At 41.9% G+C, this 10,020-nt stretch overlaps 1 pseudogene; it reads left to right on the plus strand.

The window, feature by feature from the left end:
- Positions 1-6,105: 6,105 nt before the first annotated feature.
- Positions 6,106-9,696, plus strand: LOC142692968 (uncharacterized; annotated as a pseudogene).
- Positions 9,697-10,020: the final 324 nt, after the last annotated feature.

The following is a 10,020-nucleotide window of genomic DNA, read 5'->3' on the forward strand; positions in this document are numbered from 1 at the left end:
CAGCCGCCATCATTATGACACTCTGTTTGTATGTTTGTAAACAGAAAAGCACGTGGTGCTTTTCTGTTTTCAATCATACTTCTTACTGCTGTTGCGCGAATCACGCGCGTCCCATGGAAGTGCTTCCGTGTGGTGCGCGTGATTTTCACGCACCCATTGACTTCAATGGGTGCATGATGCGCGAACAGCGCAGAAATATAGGACATGTCGTGCGTTTCACTCAGCGGACATACGCTGCTTGAAAATCACGGACTGTCTGCACAGCCCCATAGGCTAACATAGGTCCGTGAGACACGCGTGAAAATCATGCGCGTTGGAGGGACGTATTACACGTTCATGTAAATCCTCCCTAATGGAAATGTCTTCAGATTTATTATGGCCACAATCCATTATAACGTTCATTTTTATATCCATGTTACAGACAATTCTTTTGGTTATTGATATAAATTAGACAATCAATGTTAGTGTTTACTGAAAATTACAATGTTATATATGTCTCATAATGAGAGCCACTGTAGTTTATATGAGAAGAATGTGTTGTGCTGGTTACTATGGTGATAGCAGCCATCTTGGGGCTTATGTCAGTAGAATGATTTGTGCTGGTTGCTATGGTGATACTAATCACAGTGCAGCTTTCATATTTCCAGCGCAGTGGGGAAAAAAAAAATGAAAGCTGAGCTTTGATTGGTTGCTATGGGTCACAGGATATGTTTTTCTATTAACCCCTAAGCCTGTTTTGGCCTTCAGGACCAGCCCCATTTTTGCAAATCTGACATGTGTCACTTTATGTGGTAATAACTCCAGAATGCTTTTACCTATCCAAGCGATTCTGAGATTGTTTTCTCGTGACATGTTGTACTTTATGATACTGAAAAAATTTTGTCATTAAATTCAATATTTATTTGTAAGAAACGCCAAGATTTAGAGAAAATTAGCAAAATTAGCATTTTTCTAAATTTTAATGTATTTACTTGTAAAACAGATAGTAATACCACACAAAATACATACTAGTTTATATTCCCTATATGTCTACTTTATGTTTGCGTCGTTTTTTGAACATTCTTTTATTTTTCTAGGACGTTACAACGCTTAGAACTTTAGCAGCAATTTCTCACATTTTCAAGAAAATTTCAAAAGGCTATTTTTTCAGGGACCAGTTCAGTTCTGAAATGGCTTTGAGGGCCTTATATATTAGAAAGTCACCATAAATCACCCCATTTTGAAAACTGCACCAATCAAAGTATTCAAAACAGCATTCACAAAGTATTTTAGCCCTTTAGGCGTTTCACAGGAATTAAAGCAAAGTAGAGGTGAAATTTACAAATTTCATTTTTTTTCTTCAAAAATTCATTTGTAATAAATTTTTTCTGTACCACAGAAGGTTTTACCCAAGAAATGCAACTCAATATTTATTGCCCAGATTTTGGAAACTATACCCCTCAAGAAAAAACACCCCAACATATGTAAAGCAATGTCTTCCGATTATAGCAATACCCCATATGTGGTAATAAATTGCTGTTTGGACCCACAGCAGGCCTCAGAAGAGAAGGAGCACCATTTGGATTTTGGATTTCTGATTTTGCTGGAATAGTTTTCAGTGCCGTGTCGCGTTTGCAATGCACTGGAGGGAAGAAAACCGTGGAAACCCCCCAATAGTGACCCCATTTTGGAAACTATACCCCTCAAGGAATTTATCTATGGGTATAGTTAGCATTTTGAACCCACAGTTTTTTTGCTAAATTTATTTGAATTAGTATGTGAAGATGAAAATCTACTTTTTTTCTGAAAAAAGGTAGCCATTTTTAATTTTTACAAGGAATAAAGGAGAAAAAGCGCCCCAACATTTGTAAAACAATTTCTCCTGATTACGTAAATACCCCATATGTGGTAATAAACTACTGTTTGGACCCACACCGGGGCTTAGAAGGGAAGGAGCGCTATTTGGCTTTTGGAGCTCAAATTTAGCTGGAATGTTTTTGGGTGTCATGTTGAATTTGCAAAGCCCCTGAGAGACCGAAACAGTGGAAGCCCCCCAAAAGTAACCCCATTTGGGAAACTACACCACTTAAGGAATCTATCTAGGGGTATAGTGAGCATTTAGGCCCCACACGTCTTTTGCAGAATTTATTAGAATTAGGCCGTGAAAATTAATATCAACATTATTTCCACTAAAATGTTGAATTTTTTCAATTTCACAAAGGATAAACGAGAAAATGCACCCCAACGTTTGTAAAGCAATTTCTCCCGAGTACGGCAATACCCCACATGTGGTCATAAATGTTTTTTCATTAGAAAGTAATTAACCCTTTACGAACTGATTCATGTTTTGCTTTTTCGTTTTTCCTCCCCGCTTTCCAAGAGCCACTACTTTTTTATTTTTTCTGTCAATAGAGCGGTGTGGGGGCTTATTTTTTGCGGGACGAGCTGTCGTTTTTATTGGTACCATTTTTTGGTACGATGCCATATCGGTGGACATAAACGGCTGTTTGGGCACGCTGTAGGGCTCAGAAGGGAGGGACACCATTTGGCTTTTGGAGCGCATATTTTGCTTGGTAGTAGCTCTGGCGTTTTGCTGGTATTTCAGTTTATAATGTTGGGGCACATGTAGGCTGGGCAGAGTACATCAGGGGCATAATAAGAGGGTATAATAATGGGGTAAATAAATAATAATCCACAGATATGTGGCCGGTGTCGCACTGATAAATGGTGCCCGATCTTATCCACTTTTGGAACACTCTGCACATTTTGCATCGCCATAATCTGGGAGCCGGAACTTTTTTATTTTTTCACCACCGGAGCCGTGTGAGGGCTTATTTGTTGCGGGACAATCTGTAATTTTCATTGGTACCATTTTGGGGTACATGCGATTTTGTTGATCACTTTTTATTCAATTTTTCGGCAAGCCAGGTGACCAAAAACCTGCAATTCTGACAATGATTTTTATTTATTTTTGACGGCGTTTACCTTGGGCTATAAATGACTATTATACTTTATTCTGCGGGTCGGTACGATTACGGCAATACCATATGTATATACTTTTTTTATGTTTTGCAGCGTTTGAGCAATAAAATAACTTATTTAGAAAATAATGTATTTTCTGTGTCACCATAGGCTTCTGTACATGGCAACCCGGAAGCCATTGTCTGGCGTCCGGTTGCCATGGGTACCATCGCCAGCCCCAGTGATTTCACATGGGGGCTGCCGATCGGCGCTAAAGACCTTAATTGTGGCGTTCAAAATCGAGCGCCGCAATTAAGGGGTTAACTGCCGATATCAGCGGCGACAGGCTGCTGATCGGCAACGGGGAGAGCAGGGCTGACACCCTGCACAGTTAACCGCCGCTGCGGTGTAGCGCCGCGCGGCGGTTAACTGTCAAAGCACTAACGTAACTGTACGTCAAGGTGCGCGAACTTACTGCTCACCATGACGTACAGTTACGTCATGGTGCGTTAAGGGGTTAAACAGTTTTGATAAATGCAGCTCAATGTGCTGTGCTGGTTACTATGGTGATGGCGGCCATCTTTTTACAATCAAAGGCAGTTGGTGTGAGCAGCCTGATACTGGATAGAACTATATAAAGTTTGTTTGTTTGAAGCACGATCAGGGAATAGCTATTTTTGATTGGGCATTGAACAAAGTTTGCCTCCTTTTGCGATTTTTGATTGGATTAAAAATCGCTTTTACTGAAATTTACTTTTCACTGCCATTCACTTTTCAATTTGCATCGAAGTACACACTTGCCTGATCATTATTTTTTATTGGTTGAAAAGCTAACCAATAGCGATTTTTGATTGGATTGGACATTTCACAAAGTTTGCCTCCTTTTGCAGATTTTGATTTTGGTTTAACCCCTTAATGACCAGCCTATTTTGGACCTTAATGACGAGGCCATTTTTTAAGTTTTTCCATCGTCTCATTCCAAGAGCTATAACGTTTTTATTTTTGCGTTGACATAGCTGTATAAGGTCTTGTTTTTTGCGGGACAAGTTGTACTTTTCAATAGCACCATTTTGGGGGACATATTATTTATTGATTAACTTTTATTAACTTTTATTTGGGGGGAAATAGAAAAATACCTGAAATTTTGCCACTCTTTTTCGCGTCTTAAATCTACGCCGTTTACTGTGTGATATAAATAAAACAATAACTTTATTCAGCGGGTTGTTACAATTGCAACGATACCAAATTTGTATAGTTTTTGTATGTTTTACTACTTTTACACAGTAAAAACGCTTTTTTTTTAAAAATTATTTGTTTTTGTGTCTCCATGTTTGAAGAGCCGTAACGTTTTTATTTTTTCGCCGATGCGGTTGTATGAGGGCTTTTTTTTTTGCGGGAAGACATGTAGTTTTTATTGGTACCATTTTGGAGTAGATGCGACTTTTTGATCACTTTTTATCACATTTTTTTAAAGTCAGGATTCACAGAAAACAGCAATTTTTCCATAGTTTCTTATTAATTTTTTTACGGCGTTCACCGTGCGGGTTAAATAATGTAATAGATTTATAGTCGGGGTCGTTACAGACGCGGTGATACCAAATATGTGTGACTTTTTAACTTTTATTTAGTTTTTTTAATAGTAAAGCAGTTTGTAAGGGGAAAAGCTGGGTTTTTAATTTTTTTTCAAATTTTTTTTTTAATTAACTTTATTAAACTTTTTTTTCACTTTTTTACTAGTCCCATTAGGGGACTATAATATGCGATTCTGCGATCGCATTTATAATACACTGCAATACTTTTGTATTGCAGTGTATTACTGCCTGTCCGTTTAACACGGACAGGCATCTGCTAGGTCATGCCTGCGGCATGATCTAGCAGGCATTCACTCCAGGCAGACCTGGGGGCCTTTATTAGACCCCCGGCTGCCATTGGAGACACAGACACTCGGCGATCGTATCGCCGGGTATCGGTGGGGGAGAGAGGGAGCTCCCTCCCTCTCTCCAAAACCACTCAGATGCTGTGCTCGCTATTGAGCACCGCATCTGAGAGGTTAAACGGGTGAGATCGATACTAATATCGATCTCACCCGGCAGAGCAGGGACGCTCCCAGCACTCAGCTGCCTCTAGCAGCTGAGAGCAGGGAGATTTGACAGCTCCCTGCTCTGTAAACTTATTCCGATGCCGCGACGTAAAAGTCTATGGCATCGGAATAAGGCCCGTTAGTGACCGACGTACAAACACGATGGGCCGGTCACTAACGGGTTAAAAGTCACTTTGATTGGTTGAAAAACAAACCAATAGCGATTTGTGATTGCATTGGACATCTAACAAAGTTTGCCTCCTTTTTGCCACTTTTGATTGGTTTAAAAGTCACTTTTACAGAAATTTACTTTTCACTGACCATGGCTCCCAAAAGAAAAACTCCTGAAAAAAGAGAAGGTCGACGATTGGCTCAAAGAATACATCGAACAGCAGAAACGCCAGAATCGACCAATGCTCGGCTTGAAGATCAATGATTGCGACAAGCGACCGCAAGAGCTGAATAAATACCTCAAGCGACTGATCGTCGGGTTCGAGCACAAGGCGCAAGAAATACTGTTTCTCGATGAATATCTTGAGATTGCATGAACAACGCTGCTATGTAATACGACCCAACAATTGAATATAATCTGCACGACTTGGTCGATATTGGAAACATGGACACGACCTGTGAACATTGTGAAGCCCAGAAGTTGAAGTCAGAGCCACCTGGCATGTGCTGCTCTGCTGGCCAGGTTCAACTACACCCACTTACTGCACCACCAGAACCACTCAAGTCAGTGATGACTGCGAACACTCCCCAAACCAAGCACTTTCTGGGAAATTTGAGGCGCTACAACTCTTGCCCTTTAGATGACTTCTTTTGGTGGGAAAAAAATTCGAGAGAGAGGCTTCATGCCCACCTTCAAAATTCAGGGACAAGTTTGCCATCGACTTGGATCGCTCCTGCCATTGCCCAATGAACCACCAAAGTTTCTGCAGATTTATTTCATGGGCGATGAAAAGCTTCAAGTTCATTTACGATAGAGCAACATCCCTGGAATTCGGGCCGACATTTTTCTGGAACTGCAGCAGATGCTTCACGAACATCACCGTTATGTCGAGACATTCAAGAGCTCTTTGGAAATGATAACTTCGGATAACTACAAAGTGGTCATCAAGGCTGACCGAAGGCCAACAGGAGAGCATGAGCAGCGATACAACGCACCAACTGTCAATGAAGTTGCTGTCGTCATCATTGAGGAATTTGAAAATCGGGATATTGTGCTGCAGAAGCGTGATAATCAACTGCAGAGAGTTTCTGAAACCCATAGATTATATGACGCACTTCAGTACCCACTGATCTTTTGGCAAGGCGAAGACGGATACGATATTCAAATCTTCCAAACAAGTACCGGAAATGTTACCGTCGGGAAAAAAGTTTTGTGCATGGCCTTCTACGCCTATCAAATTATGATGCGGGCGAGCCATTCAAATCACCTGTTGATGTGCCGAAATCTTTTCCATCCGTTTTTGGTTGATATGTATGCCAAAATCAAAACTGAGTGATTTCGCTTCATCCGCTTCAATCAGAAGGCACTTCACGCTAACAGCTATATCCACCTTCAGCGCCAGATGCTGTTGTCAACGATGGAAACACGAGCAATGTTGGTCAGATGGTTATCTTGCCTTCCAGCTTCACAGGGAGCCCTCGACATATGCACAATACACTCAAGACTCCATGACATATGTGCGAAAATACGGAAGGCCTGACCTGTTTATTACTTTTATGTGCAACCCAACGTTGAAAGAAATTCGCCAAGAGCTCTTGCCAGAACAATCGGCGACTGATAGACAAGATCTGGTAGCCTGAGTCTTTCCACAAAAGGTTATCAAGTTCATGAATGTCCTCACGAAGGGCAAGGTATTTAGAGAAACTCAATGCAGCATGTGCACAATCGAATGGCAAAAACGAGGTTTGCCTCACGCACATATACTGATCTGGCTGAAGGAGAAGATCCGACCAAATCAGTTCGATGCTGTCATTAGTGCAGAGATCCCAAATGCACAAGAAGATCAAAAGCTATTCGACATCATCATGAAGAACGTGGTCCATGGACCATGTGGAAGACTAAATCCAAGCTCCCCATGCTTGAAAGATAGCTTCTGTACAAAGAGATTCCCAAGACAGCTGATCCATGAAACTCAGTCTGGAGATGATGGTTATCCACTTTATCGCAGAAGAAAACTGGGAGAAGATGGGTTCACTGCATTGATGAAGATGAAGATTGGCAATAGTTACCAGGACATCGAGGTTGACAACAGATGGATTGTACCCTACTCGCCATTTCTTTCCAAGACCTTTCAATCTCACGTCAATGTTGAATATTGCAACTCCGTTAAGGCGATCAAGTACATCTGCAAATATGTCAACAAAGGATCGGATCAAGCAGCATTTGGCTTGGAAAGACAAGGAGGAACAACTGATGAAATCAATCACCAAGAAAGACAAGAAAGAACAATTGATGAAATCGATTGCTTCCAAACTGGACATTACATCAGTAGCAACAAGGCTGTATGGCGAATTTTGGACTTTCCAATTCACGACCGCTATCCGACGGTGGTTAATCTCAACGTCCACTTGGAAAATGGACAGAGAGTCTACTTCACCAAGGAAACAACAAGTTTTGCAACCTAAAGACACCACGCTGACAGCATTCTTCAAGCTTTGCCAACAAGATGACTTTGCAACGACACTCCTATACTGCGATGTTCCAAAATATTATACGTGGAATTAATCTACAAGAATTTTCAAGCGAAGAGTCCAAGGAACACCAGTTGAAGGTCATGTTGGAATCAAGTCAAGTGATGCTCTTGGCAGAATCTACACAGTGCACCCAAACAACCACGAGTGCTTTTTCCTCCAGTTGCTTCTTCACAAAGTAGCAGGCCCGACATAGTTTGTTAGCCTCAAGACTGTTGGCGACCATGTTTGTACAACCTTTCGGCAAGCATGTCAAGAAAGGGGACTACTTGAGAGTGATTCTCATTGGGACAAGACTTTGAGGAAGCAGCAACCTGCCAATTACCAGCAAGCTTACAAAACCTATTTGCTGTCATACTCACGACATGTGGACCATCCAAGCCACTTGAACTGTGGGAAAAGTACAAAGAGCACCTCTCAGAGGATGTTCTTCTTGCAAGCATGATGGCAAAACCCAGGACTCCAGTTGGACAGCTGTACTCCGCAAATGTTCAACATGTCATTGATCCTACTTGAAGAAAAGACCCTCGTGATGGTTGGAAAGAGACTTGAGCAACTGGGACTTCCCGCTACGGAAAGGAACATCAACTAAATACTTGGACAGGAATTGCTTTGAGAAACAAGCTATGACATGAGCGCTCTGGAGACTTATCTTGCAACGAATTAACCTCTTTTGGTTGCTGACCGTACAATCAGATCTTGGACATGGTTGTGAAAAACACCAGTGGTATTGTCTTCTTGGATGCTCCTGGCGGAACAGGAAAGACGTTTGTCATAAACCTGTTGTTGGCAATGATCCGACAACAATCCAGGATTGCTCTGGCTGTTGCTTCCTCAGGCATTGCGGCAACATTGCTTGATGGTGACAGAACTGCCCATTCAGCGTTCAAATTACCGCTCAACTTGACTCGAGATGCGTCTCCTGTTTGTAAAATCAGCAAAGGTACTGGTGTGGCAAATGTCCTGCAAGAATGTTTGATGACTGTCTGGGATGAATGCACGATGGCACACAAGTTGGTGCTTGAAGCTCTGGATTGAAATCTGCAGGACTTGCGTGGAAACAATACAGTCATTGGAGGTGTCGTCTTGGTGTTGGCATACGTTGCCTATTGTTCCATTGGGAACACCTGCAGACGAATTGAGAGCTTACTTGAAGCAGTCGGTGTTGTGGAGGCATGTGAAGAAGATTAGTCTGACTATGCGAGTTCATCTGCATGGAGATGCCACAGCTGGTGAGTTTGCCAGCAGATTACTCAATATGGGCAATGGAGATGTTCAAGTTGACAATGGGACGGATCTAATCAGCTTCCATGATTATTTTGCTAATTTTCCCAAGTCGGTGGAAGAGCTTACAAACAGCGTCTTTCCCAACATCGCCTTCAACTACAGAGATCATGAATGGTTATGTCAACGGGCAATACTGGCTCCAAAGAATGATTCAGTCAACGCCATCAATCAGCAAATTCAAATGACTCTGCCAGGTCAAGAAAAGCTGTACAAGTCCACTGACACAGTTATTGACCCCGATCAGGCGGTGTACTATCCGACAGAATTTCTAAACTCTCTCGAGCCACCTGGCTTACATGCCCATCGATTGATGTTGAAGGTTGGCTCACCTATCATGCTGTTGAGAAACATTGAAACTTTGCAACGGGACGAGACTGTGTGTCAAGAAGTTGATGGATCACGTAATCGAGGCCACCATACTAACAGGATGTGCCAAGGGGGAAGTTGTCTTTATTCCTCGCATTCCCCTCACTCCAAATGATGTTCCTTTCGAGTTCATGCGGTAACAGTTCCCAGTACGCCTAGCCTTCGCAATGACAATTAACAAGGCTCAAGGTCAATCCCTGAAAGTGGCAGCAATACACCTTCAAAGTCTGTGTTTTTCCCATGGGCAACTATATGTTGCTTGCTCCAGAGTCTGCACTGGAAAGAATCTCTACATCTTGGCACTGGATGAAAATACATAAAACATTGTTTACAAGAAAATATCTTTTATGCTACATTATTTACATTCTCTAGCAATTAAATTGATATCGAGACGTAGCAATTAAATTCATACTGAGAAGTATTTAAATAGTGAATGTTTACTCTATCTACTGTATACTGTAAGTCAACCTCCCGAGCAACGCCAGGTATAAAAGCTAGTATAAATATATATACACGCACACACACATTTTTTGAGGGGGACATGTATTGGGGCTATTGCCCCAGACGGTTTATGACCTTAGGGATGCCCCGGCTGCTGGTGCTGCATCGTTGGGTTACTTAGGAGACCGGCCGCTGCGTTTTTC

This window comes from Rhinoderma darwinii (assembly GCF_050947455.1).
Source record: "Rhinoderma darwinii isolate aRhiDar2 chromosome 5 unlocalized genomic scaffold, aRhiDar2.hap1 SUPER_5_unloc_41, whole genome shotgun sequence".
Lineage (NCBI taxonomy): Eukaryota > Metazoa > Chordata > Amphibia > Anura > Rhinodermatidae > Rhinoderma > Rhinoderma darwinii.